Source organism: Perognathus longimembris, chromosome 1 (genome assembly GCF_023159225.1).
Source record: "Perognathus longimembris pacificus isolate PPM17 chromosome 1, ASM2315922v1, whole genome shotgun sequence".
In the NCBI taxonomy this organism is placed as follows: Eukaryota; Metazoa; Chordata; class Mammalia; order Rodentia; family Heteromyidae; genus Perognathus; species Perognathus longimembris.
Genome location: NC_063161.1, coordinates 3046957 through 3060110, shown reverse-complemented (window position 1 = coordinate 3060110; position 13154 = coordinate 3046957). Strand labels below are relative to the sequence as shown.

The 13154-nt window shown below is 53.8% G+C and overlaps 1 protein-coding gene across 1 annotated transcript in view; it reads left to right on the top strand.

Annotated features, from left to right (window-relative positions):
- Positions 1–847: 847 nt before the first annotated feature.
- The window catches only part of Ppara (peroxisome proliferator activated receptor alpha), a 41878-nt gene continuing 29571 nt past the window's right edge, over positions 848–13154 (top strand). Inside the window, exon 1 of the mRNA XM_048353952.1 lies at positions 848–1149. The gene's annotated coding sequence lies outside the window, so the exon portion shown is untranslated. The remainder of the gene's footprint in view (positions 1150–13154) is intronic.

Below are 13154 nucleotides of genomic sequence, written 5' to 3'. Positions count from 1 at the left end.
CCGGGACCCCCGGGGCGCGGGGCGAGGGCGCCCGCCGAGGGCCCCCGCGGGGTCGTCCCGTGCTCGGCCGCTCCCCCCCCCCCCGCCCCGTGCGCCCGGGATCTGCCCCGCGCGCTCGCGTCGGCAGCTGTCGGGGGGCTGGGGCTTCGCCGAGGTCGGGGCCGCGGGCCGTGGCCACGCCGGGTCCTTCGGCTGCGCCCGGAGGAAGGGGCCGCAGGTGGGGACCCCGGAGCGCCCTTCCCAGGGCTCCCCGAGGCCAGGCGCCCTGGGGCCCCGACTTCCGCGGCTGCAGAGCCCTGCTGCGGGGCACGGTGGGGAGCCTTTCCCACTGTGCGCCCGGGAGCCGTGCGGAGACCGCGGGCGCCCAAGGGGGACTCGCCGGATAGGATGGCGACTCAGGGAAAGCCGCCTGGTGCCCCCCGCCCTCGGCCCCCGCCCTCGGGGACGGTGGACGGTGCACCGGGGCCCTTGCAAGCGCCCCGCGCTGTGCCAGTGAGGGGACACGGGAGCACCCGGTGCTAATCCGAGTCTGGAGGGCTGGCTGGGCCTCAAGCGCACCTCCCTTTAAGCAGGGACCATTGCAAGCCCTGCTTTCCCCTCCCTCCCGCCCTCCTTGCCTGCCTGCCTGCCTGCCTTCCTTCCTTCCTTCCTTCCTTCCTTCCTTCCTTCCTTCCTTCCTTCCTCCCTCCCTTCCTCCCTCCCTTCCCTCTCTCTCTGTCTCTCTCTTTCTCTCCCCCCTCTCCTTTATTTGAAGAGAACTCCAAAAGCTATGGTTACTTCCAAGAAAAATCCACATTTGTGTCCTGTCTTGGGCTTCACGGGCACACTGGGGCTCTTTGGGGTGCCAGGCTCCTCCCCAAGGAAAGCTGACCCCCCTTCCCCTCCTGGGGCTTGCTGGGGAGCTGGGCACAGGAGGAGGGGTGCAGCTTTCCTAGGCACGACCTTGTGACCCGACATTGTTGCTGGCAGCAGGGTCATGGTGACTTTCCCAAGGTGGTAGCGAGCTGGGGGCACCCGGAAAACATATCATAATCGTTTCCTTCTTTGCCTTCCCACTGCCAAGGCTGAAGTCAAAGGCCCTGCCTCCCTTTCTCGTGAAGTGACAGTTTGTGACAAGACACTCTCAGAACCAAGACCTTGTGGCCACAGGTAAATAGAAGGTTTGGCGTGCTGTGTGGCCAGGCTGGAATCTGTTCCAGGCAGACTTGCATTGCACACTGGTGGGGTAGGGGGTGGGGGGGAAATGATTACTTTGTGGTGTCATGTTCAGTTGTGGGTGCTTGGGAAGGGAGGTGGATATGGATGGATCCACTTGTCAGTTCCGGGAAGTTGGTTCCAGTTTCCTGGGAACTTTAATTCCGCCATGGCCGGCTGGGCCCATGTGCTTTCATAACTTTAGAAATGTTACTTAACATACAGATGACAATGGCCAGCGAAGAGCAGCATCTGCCTCCTAGCTGCTTTCATTTTGATAGCTGCTGAAATAGTAGCTGAGTTCCCAAACTGCCGTTGTTGGCAAGGGCAACAAGGATGACCCCAAGAAAGCACCCCTCCACGCAAACCACAGGCTGTGGGCCTGAGTCCTACATAGCTTGGAAGCAAAAGTACATTAACTGTAGAAGAAAAATAAGTTTTCTCTTCCTTTTCCTGCATCTTTAAATATGTGAAATACGTCCTTATAAAATAGTGCCTTTTAACTAGCTTATGTTTCTAAGACTGGTATAACAGAGTTTTTCAAAGTCGCATGTGTATGTGACAGAAAGAAAAGACCTGTTGTTTTTAGACTCTCCTGTCATGTGCCTTATTATGATTTGCCAAAAGCTTTCCATATGAATAAATGCATTTCTGCTTTATCATTTAACGTGTGTATAATATTACATTGTGTTTGAGTATAGTAATTATTAAGCCAACACTCCTGTGTAGCCTTCATTCTGTATGTATTTCTTAGTAATTGCCAGGGGCTAGGGCCGGGTCATGAGGAACATAACCATGTATCTGCTCTAGAAGTTTAGTTCCATCCCGGACTATAGAAAAGAAACTCGATCATGGCTCCTGTTGTGGCAAAAGATTGGGGAGATGGCAGTCTGGGCTGGAAGTGATGTCTCTCAGGACATCCCGTCTTTCGGGATGGAAGACCCAGCTCCTTCTTTACCTGCTGTTGTGAGAGCATCCCCGTCTTTATACCATGTGTCCTTAGTGTTTTCTAGAAACATCCATGGAGATAGCTCTCCGCTTAGTGTAAATCACCTTTGAACATGTCAGATTGTCTTCCCTCCTTTCCCTGTGGCAGTCTGAGTGGGAACCGATATGTTCCTGGTGACGGATGGAAAGGGGGTTGGAAGTGGCCAAGTGGCCAGCGTTTGGTTTGTTTTTTGTTTTTCCAGTCCTGGGCCTTGAACTCTGGGCCTGAGCACTGTCCCTGGCTTCTTTTTGCTCCAGGCTAACACTCTACCTCTTGAGCCACAGCGCCACTTCTGGCCATTTCCTGTATATGTGGTGCTGGGGAATTGAACCCTGGGCTTCATGTATACGAGGTGAGCACTCTTACCACTAGGCCACATTCCCAGCCCCAGCGTTTGGTTTATGTTCATCTGTTTATCCTAATTCTGTGAGTTTTTGCAGGGGCATTTTGGAGGGAGGGTCTCTGTTATTATTGTTGGTAGTGGGGTGTGTATATGTGTGTGTGTGCCTGCGTGCCAGGACTGGAACTTGAACTCAGGGCCTTGCACTCTTGCTTGGCTTTTTCACTCAGTGCTGGCACTCTGCCACTTGAGCCACACCTCCCCTTTGGCTTTTCGCTGGCAATCAGAGAGGAGAGTCTCACAGGCTTCTCTTGCCAGCTTGGCTTCAAGCCTTGCCCCTCGGGCCTCAGCCTCCCGAGTAGCTGGGATTCCAGGTGTGTCAGCAGCCCCTGGCTTTCTGCGCATCTTACAGCAGGGCGATGATATTGTAGCATCTTGGAACACTCTGCCTGTCGGGCTAAATCTCCACGTCTCCCCTGGGGAGACCCCAAGCCTTAAATTGTGGGGGACACTCGGCTCTGCGCGCTACTCCCGCCGGCGGGAGGACAGAGCGTGTCCCAATCGGGCTAAGCTGAGCTGGGGTAGGGCTGCCGAACCCCCCCCCCCCCCGTGTCCATAGCCCCCCTTATGTTTAAGAGCAGACACTGGACACGGAGATTTCGGGGGAGCCGTCCCATGGTCTACCGGCTTCCAAAGGTTTTATTCAAGGGAGGGGTTTATATAACAGTGATGGCGGCAGGAAGGGGAGGGACTAACTGCACACTAGCGATAGGCTGACAAGCCGCCCATCACCGTGATGTCACAGGACTTCCTCTATGGGCAGAGATCTCGGCCCACAGAACCGCCCTCTTGGGCTCGGCCTGGTGCCATTACGGTACCGCAGGTGGCCGAGGCGGAAGGCGGGGCTGGTTTGCTATGTCTTCCGGTAGAGCCCGGAAGGGGGTAGGAGGGGCCAGCAGCCAAGCAGCCCCAGGGCGGGAGAAGGGGCCAGTCTCTTAGGAATAGCCAGACCCCGACATCTGCCCTTCACCCCATGACCGCCTCGCGTGGCGGCTGTCTCGTTGGCCGATGCTGCTCTTGAGGCCGCGTGTGGGGAGGAAAAGAATATCTGACAGTCTCGCTTTGCATCCTCCCGTCATGATGCCACCTGTGGAGGATGAGATTTGGGGCCCAGCCGCCGGCTGACGGGGCAGGAGGCCCCTGCCCACTCCCCCGAGCTGCCGTGTGACGCAGGAAACGTGGGGTCACGCGAGGCCGCCGGGCCCGCGTCACGAAGCCTTGCGGCGGCGGCGGCTCAGAGCGCGGTGCCCACCCCGGAGGCCGGGAGGGAGGACCGGCCGGGCCGCCCGCGCCTCCCACCTGGCCGCGGCCCGCGCCCGAGCCCGTCTCGTGCTCCCCGTCCCCGACGCTGCGAAGGCTCTCAGAGAGAAACACGCCCACCCTCTCCTCAAAACAAGATTGCCACCCCTGGGTCCTGTTGGGTTCGGGTGTAAACGTGGCCGCAGGCTTTGGTGACGGGGCCCTGCGCTGTCCTCTTCACTCCAGCCTGTCCAGGCCAGGCTGCAGCCTCCTCGTCTGGGGCAGTGTGCTCTTCCATACCTGGCCTGAGGTGCTGGCTAGGCTTAGGAGTCTTGCTCCCCGGGACACTGAGGGTGAGTGCTGGGTGCTGAGTGCTGCCGCCGCCAGGCTCCTCCTGAATACACCGGGAGGGACCGCAGGTGTTCACGGAATATGTAAACCATCGGCAGATGTATCGCATGCGTGCATGCGTGTGCGTGAGCGTATGTGTACGCACGTGCGCGTGCAGGTGCGCGCGTGTCTGTGTGTGCGCGCTGGTTGTAGAGCTTGAAATCCGGTCTGCACGCCGTCTCTTGGCTTTTGCACTCAAGGCTGACACTCCGCCACTTGAGAGAAACCTCCACTTCCGGATTTCTTTTTTTTTTCTTGTTAATTCAAGATCAAAGTCTCACGGGCTCTTCTGCCCTGGCTGGCGTTAAGCCTTGGTCCTCAGATCTCAGCGTCCTGGGCCGCTGGGATGACAGGTGCGGGCCGCAGCGCCTGCCTCAGCAGACCCTTCATAAGATGGCCTGAAGATCTAACGTCAAGTAAAACGCTACTTCCTCTCGTAAGACCATGGATTCAAATGCCACGCAACCGATTTAGCAGAATGAGCTTGTGAGTTTAAAGGGGTAAAGGATGCTGCATGGAGCCTGATTAAGTGTCCCAGGAGGGAGCACCCCAAGACCACTTTTTTTTTTTGGCCAGTCCTGGGCCTTGGACTCAGGGCCTGAGCACTGTCCCTGGCTTCTTTTTGCTCAAGGCTAGCACTCTGCCACTTGAGCCACAGCGTCACCTCTGGCCATTTTCTATATATGTGGTGCTGGGGAATCGAACCCAGGGCTTCATCTATACGAGGCGAGCACTCTACCACTGGGCCACATTCCCAGCCCCAGGGACTGCTTTCATTTCTCTCTGTTTGAAGAGATTTGCAGACAAAAGAGGAGTGCAGGGTTCCGATCCCGTTGGCTTGCTTGGCTCTCGTAGCTCAGAGAACTCGGGCAAGCCTTGGAGGAGCACCTGCTAGAGTCCTCAGCGGCAGGAGCACAGCCGGGGCTGCCTCATGGTCGCACGGGTTCTGAGGTTCGTCAGGAAGAACTGGAGACTAGGACGGGGTCAAGAGCCAGTGGTCCCCCCCGCCCCCCCCCCCCCCCCCGCCGACCTACTCTTTCAGCTGCTCGTAACTGCACACGTCTGCCGCTCTGTGATAACCGCCCTGAGTTGGCAGCGCGCCAGGCAACAGGAAGACGGCCCCGGTGCTGTATTAGACCCCGGCCGCGTGCCCGGTGCGTTCCCGCCCGACACTGCCGGCTTCACCTGAGCGTTTCCCACGCGGCTGGTGCTAGGTGGAGTCGCACCGTCCAATGGCTAGCAAACCTTGAGGCTCTGAAAGCGAGTCCCCCACCCCCACCCCACCCCCATGTGGCTCGTAGGGTGCTTCCACCAGAAGAAGCCATGCCCTAGATGTGTCTTCAGGCTCCTTCTTTTCTGGACGAAAAATGACATTGCTTAGGCAACGGTAGCACGACATGCTATTCCTGGTATCAAATTGGACCCATTTGATGCCTTGTAGACTCCAGTCTCATTTTCTCTATTATAGGAGATGGCTTGCTGAGTTAGTGTCTTTTCTTTTTCAGCTGTGTGTGTGTGTGTGTGTGTGCGTGCGTGCACCAGTACTGAGGCTTGAACTCAGGGCCTAGGTGCTGTCCTTTAGGTGTTTTTTTTTTTTGCTCAAGGCTAGAACTCCACCACTTGGGCCACAGTTCCACCTGCAGCTTTTTGCTGGTTAATTGGAGGTAGAGAGGCTCACAGGCTGGCTTCAAACCTCCAGCCTCAGATCTCATCCTCCCGAGTAGCTAGGATCGCGGGCACGCTCAGCAGGCCCCCAGGGAGGTTCGTGTCCGGTTTATTGATTTGCCGATCTCCTGGTCTGCTGTTTCTGCTGTTCCATCTGTGCACTGGGCATGGGTTTAACACGCACGGTGCTTAAAGAAAAATCATGCAGAGAAGTTTCGCGTGTGCTTCAAGTGGGACTTTCTCGGGGCGTGCAAAGTCGCTTACGGTAGAACAGTGGGCGGCGGTTGCGTTCACAGTGTCCCTGGACATGACAGTGTAAGACGAGGAGTGTTTTGCTCAAGTACAGGGCCTGCCTCTCTTATTCCTACTTTGGGGGGAAAAAAAAGGAGAATCTCTGTCAGAAAATGCCAGTGAGGGGTCTCCGCTCACCTCCGCCTGGCTTGCCTCCTGCCTCACAAATTCACCCACTCATCAGACTGTGTTCACGCCAGGAATCCATTGCATTGCTGTGATCTTCAGATCACAACAGTAAGCCCAAGGTGTTCTACTCTGTCCTGAAAGAGGCCAGTTGTTCACGCTAAAAACGGTTAGCTCTGCCGGGCACACACCAGGGGCTCACACCGGTAACCCTTGCCACTCAGGAGCTGAGATCTGAGGATGGTGGTTCAAAGACAGCTCAGGCAGGAAAGTCTGAAAAACTCTTCTCTCCGACGAACCGCCCAAAAGCCCTAAGTGGAGCTGAGGCTCAAGCGGTAGAGCCACAGCCTGGAGGGAAAAAGCTAAGCCGCAGCTCCCAGGCCCTGAGTTGAAGTCCCAGTACCTGCACGCACGCGTGTACACACACACACAAGTTCAGCTGTGCAGAGATGTGCAGGTAGGATCCAGCAGTGGTGGTGCAGAGGAGGGAGGGTGTTTGTTTAACCGCCGCTGGGCAATGCGCACCGGAGAAAAAGCGTCCGCGATGGAGGTGACGGACCTCGTGCGAAACACTGCCCGAGAGTGTGGGTGGCAAGGGCGGAGCGCTACGGAGTGCGGGTATGGGCTGGTGTGGGAGGCCAGGAGCCACGTCACAGTCTCCAAGCGAGGGGACCCAAAGGTGACAAGGGGAAGCCCCCCACAAGGGCAACAGCCGTTCTTCCCAAGGGCCAGGGCTGTAGGTGAGCAAAGCAATGCTGATGGCATCGTGTGTGTGCGTGTGCACGCGTGCACGCGCGTGTGCGCTGGCACTGGGCATGAACTCAGGGCCTAAGCACCGCCCCTTCGCTTTGTTGCTCAGGGCTGGTTGGTCCTTTCCCACTTGAACCACAGCTCCACTTCTAGCTTTTTGGTGACTCATTGGCAATAAGAATCTCATAGAGGTTCCAGGCTGGCCCAGAACCACAATCCTCAGATATCAGCCTCCTGAGTAGCTGGAATTAAAGATGTGGGCCACCAGCACGCCCCCACCCACCCCCTCCACGTCGATGACTAGAAGGAAGGGGGCATCTCATGTCTAGAGAAAGTAAATATTTAATCACGTCCACGAGCAGCTGGTCGTCCTAACGGTAATAGAGGCCCTGACTTAGGGCAGCAGGAACCCAGAAGGAAGAGCATCCATGACTAAGCTACAAAGAACACAAGACGGAGGAAGTATTGGCTCCCCTCGGGGGAGTGCACGAGTTCTCGCAGACGTGGGCTTTCCTGGAGGAGAAAGCATTTTCTAGCAGGTCCTTCCAGAAGATTCCTGCTCAATTAGGATAGGATGGGTTGCTTCCAGAGGGAAAGCTTAGAGAGACAAGGCTGAGTGATTACAACTACAACTAGACAGGAGCGGCTTTTAATGGACGGGAATCTGAAGTAGTAGCCCAAGGCATCGCGCGTACCTAGTCATTCCAAGGTTCCTCCTTCATGTGTGTGCGGTGAAGGTCAGAGACCTTCTGTGGGGCCGGCACACGTGTGCTTCCGGGCCGGGCCCAGGCTGCTCAGGATTCCCAGGCACCCCTCCCCCGCTTCCTGCGCTGAAGCCGGTCCTTGTCCAGAATCCAGCCGTACCCTGCACTCTGTCTCTGTCTCTCTCTCTTTCTGTCTCTGTCTCTGTGTCTCTGTCTCTGTCTCTGTCTGTCTGTCTGTCTGTCTCTCTGTCTCTCTGTCTGTCTCTCTGTCAGGGGACCATGCATCTTATTCTGAGCACTGTGCATGGCTCGTAGCCGTGCCGTCTGTCCCTTCCTGGGCTCCATGCCTGGCCCCAGCTGGGCTGCGCTGGAAGCCGTGGGCAGGATAAAGTGAAGGAAGGTCCTTAGCAGCCCTCAGACTCAGATTGCTCACTCAAGCTCTGCCTCAGTTTCCTTGTCTGTCAGTGGGATGGATACCAGTGCTTTTTCTCCCCGCTTCTTGATGGCAGGTGGTGAGAACCCTAGCTGTTTCGTCATCCAAGGCTAACGCTTCCATTTCCTATTGTGGATCAGACTAACTCTGAGATTCTAGGCTGCCACTCGAGGCCGTGGTGACACAGGTCCATCCCTGTACCATGTCATGATGTTTTCCATCCAGGTCCACACCTGTGTCTGGCTCCAACCTTCACCGTTAACCGATGCTCCCCATGGGGTGGTCATAACAAGTGTTCTCTGGGTTCTCTCTGTGCTGCAGACCAGAAATCTGAAGTCAAGGTGACTGCAGAGTCAGGTCCCCTCCCTGCCTCTCTGCAGCGGTTGACAGTTTGTGGCTTGTGGATGCATCCTTGCCATATCTTCTCTTCCCATCATGTAGCTTTCTCCCGGTGTAGCTGCATCTCTGAAGGTAGCTCTCCTGGTGTAGCAGTGTCTGTGACGGTAGCTCTCTCCCGGTGTAGCAGTGTCTGTGATGGTAGATCTCTCCCGGTGTAGCAGTGTCTGTGATGGTAGATCTCTCCCGGTGTAGCAGTGTCTGTGATGGTAGCTCTCTCCTGGTGTAGCAGTGTCTGTGACGGTAGCTCTCTCCTGGTGTAGCAGTGTCTGTGATGGTAGCTCTCCTGGTGTAGCAGTATCTGTGATGGTAGCTCTCCTGGTGTAGCAGTGTCTGTGACGGTAGATCTCTCCCGGTGTAGCAGTGTCTGTGACGGTAGCTCTCTCCCGGTGTAGCAGTGTCTGTGATGGTAGCGCTCTCCTGGTGTAGCAGCGTCTGTGACGGTAGCTCTCCCGGTGTAGCAGTGTCTGTGATGGTAGCTCTCCTGGTGTAGCAGTGTCTGTGACTGTAGCTTTCTTCTCCCACTGTAACAGCGTCTGTGAGTGTAGCTTTCTTCTGGTGTACCAGAGTGTGTGACAAATCCCCCATGTTAGGGGACACTGGTGACGTTGGCTTAGGATCCACCTACTCCAGTATGACCTTATCTTAACCACAATTTCAAGGAAGTTTACTCTCGGAGGCCCTGGGGGTTACTGGTCTCAACCCTTATGGGGGGTCACAAGTTACCTCATCGCGGTTCCTTTTGCCGCAGAGGAAGCGTGTCTGTGAGCTCGTGGGCAGCGTGGGGCCCGTCCCAGCAGCCAGCTCGGGGCTCCTGACTGCATGGGACCGCCGTCTGGTGGCGGCTCCCTGCCCTGTCGTGTCGAGGAAGGAGGGTGAGGGCGAAGGTCACCGTCATTGGCCAATCTGGGCCGCTCTGGGGTTGGTCCTGAGTGGCCGCCCTTCATCACGCACAGATGGCAGAGTGGGCAGCACGGGTATCTCCTCCCCGACAGGGACGTGTGGCCAGTGGGGTGGTAACGCTGGACGTGACATTAGCGTGGAACCTCAGTGAGTCACGGGAGCTTCTGGAAGGGTGGTGGGGGTGTGAAGCTTCTCCTGACAAGCCAGGAGCGTGACCGGGAGCAAAGAGCAGGTGGCACTGTCCCGGGGGAACCATTACATTACCATGCACAACTGCACCGTAAAAGAACGCATGGCAGATACGGGCACTTGACTCCTACTCGGGAGTCTGCGGATCACAGTTCCAAGCCAGCCCAGGAAGGAAAGTTCGTGAGACTCTTACCTCCAGTCACACCCCATAAACCAGAACAAGAGCTGTGGCTTAAGCACTCGGCCACTAGTCTTGAGCAAAAAAGCTAAGTGAGAGTGTAAGGCCCTGAGTTCAAGCTCTAATACTGGCACCAAAAATAAAGAAAAAGAAAGAAAGAAAAAGAACTTGTGGAATTCCCTAGCATCAAGAGCTCCAATATTCCCTTACATCAAGAGCTCTAAGGATTAATTGTTGGGGGTGGATCCAAACTTCAGGAGTCTGACACTTGGATAGATGACAAAGGTAATTTCTCTATAAATTATCCAGTGAGGAGACTACAAGCACTAGGAACATCTGACTGAGATTCCGACAAAGAAACACAGCACTTTGGTTCTCAGTGCTTCTAATCTTTTAAACTTTTAATTATAATTATAAAGGTGATATACAGAGGGATTACTGTTTCATATATCAGGTAATAAGTACATTTCTTTCTGGACAATGCCACTTTTTAATCTTTTAAGTTACAGTATACTGGATGAATGTCAGATTTTCTATCTTTTTTTTGGGGGGGAACCCTGTGCATTTATACTTGATAGTAAGAGAGTTGTTGGTGTTTTGTTTTTAAGTTAAAAGTTATAGAACAACTGTGATCTTTCTCATTGGTTATTAAAATTACTTTGCATGGCTTATGCTTGCACAATGCTTTTTGCGGTCGAACATATCAGGCTGTATAGTAATGACCATGCCACAGAACCAAGCATGCAACAAGAGAAGACTTGGGACCTGCAGACATAAGAGTTGGTGGGACCAGGCCCATAGGATTCTAATTCAAGACTTCTAAGACACCAACATGAAATGACCTTGGTGTAATCAAGAAGGTGAAAGACAACGCTGCAAGTCTTGGGAGAGCACTAGAAAGTATACTTCTGCAAGAGACTTTGACTTGAAGATAACCAAGTATAAACCAAACACCAAAAATACAAAACTGAAATCCCCTGTTCTACAGATGCTATGACAGTGGAATAAAGTCCTCAGAAGAGCTGATGCATTCTAAGACAGATCAAGGGCACAGAAGGATGGAAAGGCAGATGGGAAAAAGAAATAATAAGTTCTCCACATGCATGAAACTAGGTCCCTCTGAGGAGGAGAAAGAAGGGACACAGCATTCTGGGGAGACCATGCAGATGAAATCCACGGCTAATGAGTGACCTGAACTCACAAGTGCAAGAATCCAAGCTTTTTAACAAAAAAAAAAAATCCATACCTAAGTGCAGTACAGTAAAATCACCCAAGGAACAAAGACAGAGAGATTGTCATAAGAGAGGCAAGAGGGTAGCCAGTGCCAGTGCTTCACGCCTGTAATCCTAGCCATTCAAGAGGCTGTGATCTCATGGATGGCAGTTCAAAGCCAGCATGGGTGGAAAAGTCCATGAGACACTGTCTCCAAAATAAACCAGCCAGCAAAAAGCCAGGCCAGAGGCATAACTCAAGTAAGTGATACAGCACCAGCCAAGTAAGCAAGCCAAAGGATCACGAGGCCCTGATTTCAAACCCCAGTACTAGAGGGAGAGACAGAGAGTAAAAAAGAGGAGCAGGAAGAGGAAAAGGTGAAAGGAGGAGGAGCTAGAGGTGAAAGAAAAGATCCTATCTTCAGAAGAGCAGCCCCTGAGAGCTAATTCCTGAACAAAAGCAATGGATCTTCGGTGTGCTGAAATTCACAAGTTTTTCAGGAATGCAAGGTTAGTTTTAGTGTTCATCAACATTATTAAATGCTTAGGAATGAGCTGTGTGAGCCCTATACACTGAAATCTCTAGAATATTTTTGAGAGAAATCAGTTAGAAGAGAATGGTGTTGCTGAGATGGTCGTTGGTGGATGTTGGTGGCATCTGCCTGGAAATTCAGCATTTAGGAGGATTGGAAAGCCAGCCTGGGCTAAAATAATGTATAGTGAGTACAATCAAATTTGATCTCTTGAGTATTCAAAATGCGTGAGTTACAAGAGGAAAAAAGCAAAGGCACTGGAAAAATAAAAAACAAAGTCAAGTTATAGACTTGGAAAAAAATGTATCTCTCTGACAAAAGTCATACCTGCAATATATAAAGAGTTCTTACAATTCAATAATAGCCCAAACAACTCAACTTAAAATGGGAAGAAGAGGCCAAATGTGGTGTGCCTGCCTGTAATTTCAGCTACTCAGGAGACGGAGACTGGAGAATCGCCCCAGTCTGAGTCCAGCTGAGGTAGAAGTTAGTGAGCTACCCTAAAAAAACAAACTAAAAGTAAAAGACCTGGTGGGGGTGGCTCAAGTGGTAGAGGGCTGGCCTGGCAGGTGTAAGGCCCTGAGTTCAACCCTCAGAACCACAGAGGGGTGGAGCAGGGCTTGAACTGACTCATCGACAAAGGGCGTGCCGCTCATGCCGCTACTGGGGCTTGAACTCGCTTTTGCACTTGAGGCTAGCATTCAACCCCTTGAGCCACACCTCCACCTCCCACTTCTTGCTGTTTCAATGGCTGACAAATAAGCACTTGCGAAGGTGTTCAGCCATTTGCCAGGGGCACATCTCGGACCTGACAGCGGTGCTGGCCAGGTATGTGGGGCAGAGGAGGCCGGCAGGAGCCCTCGGCTGCTGTGGAAGCAAGGAGGGACTTCCACCCCGGGGAAGCGCGGCTGGCAGTGGTGCCAGTTACCCTACCGCGTGCGTGAGAGGGCTCTGCACACTGAATAGTCCCAATCCTATGACATCATGGAGAAGACACAAGGCGGAGTCAGGGGCGAGTCAGTGGTTGCCAGGACCCAGGGTGGGGGGGGTGAGTGGAGGAGGGAATCCCAGAGCTCCTTTCAACCGGTGCGACCACTCAGTGTCGTACTGTAATGGTGATGGTTGCTAGTCTGTACATTTGTCACATGCCACAAAAGAACCCAGGTGCACCGGCTCGTGCCTGTAATCCTACACAGCTGTGATTCTAAGCCAGTCCTCTGCAAAAAGTAAAAGTTAAAAAAGAAATCGAGGCATCTCAACAGAAAACGTTGCATGTACATGCTTCTCATCCCAACTATGGAGAAGTATAAATAGGAGGATTGCAGTCCAGGCTAGCCTGGGAAGAAAGCAAGGTCCTATCTCAAAAGTAACCAGCGCAAAACGGGCTCAGGAGGTAGAGTGAATACATAGCAAGCATGAAACCCAAGCTCAGGAAGAGAAGATCCTAATGAAAGCTATGGCGTGGTGGGGTTAGTAATGGATGGCCACAATGTATCTCACCAGAGCAAGATGTTAATAACCAGGGAAAGTGATGGGAGAGAGAGGAGCCTGGCATGGACACCGA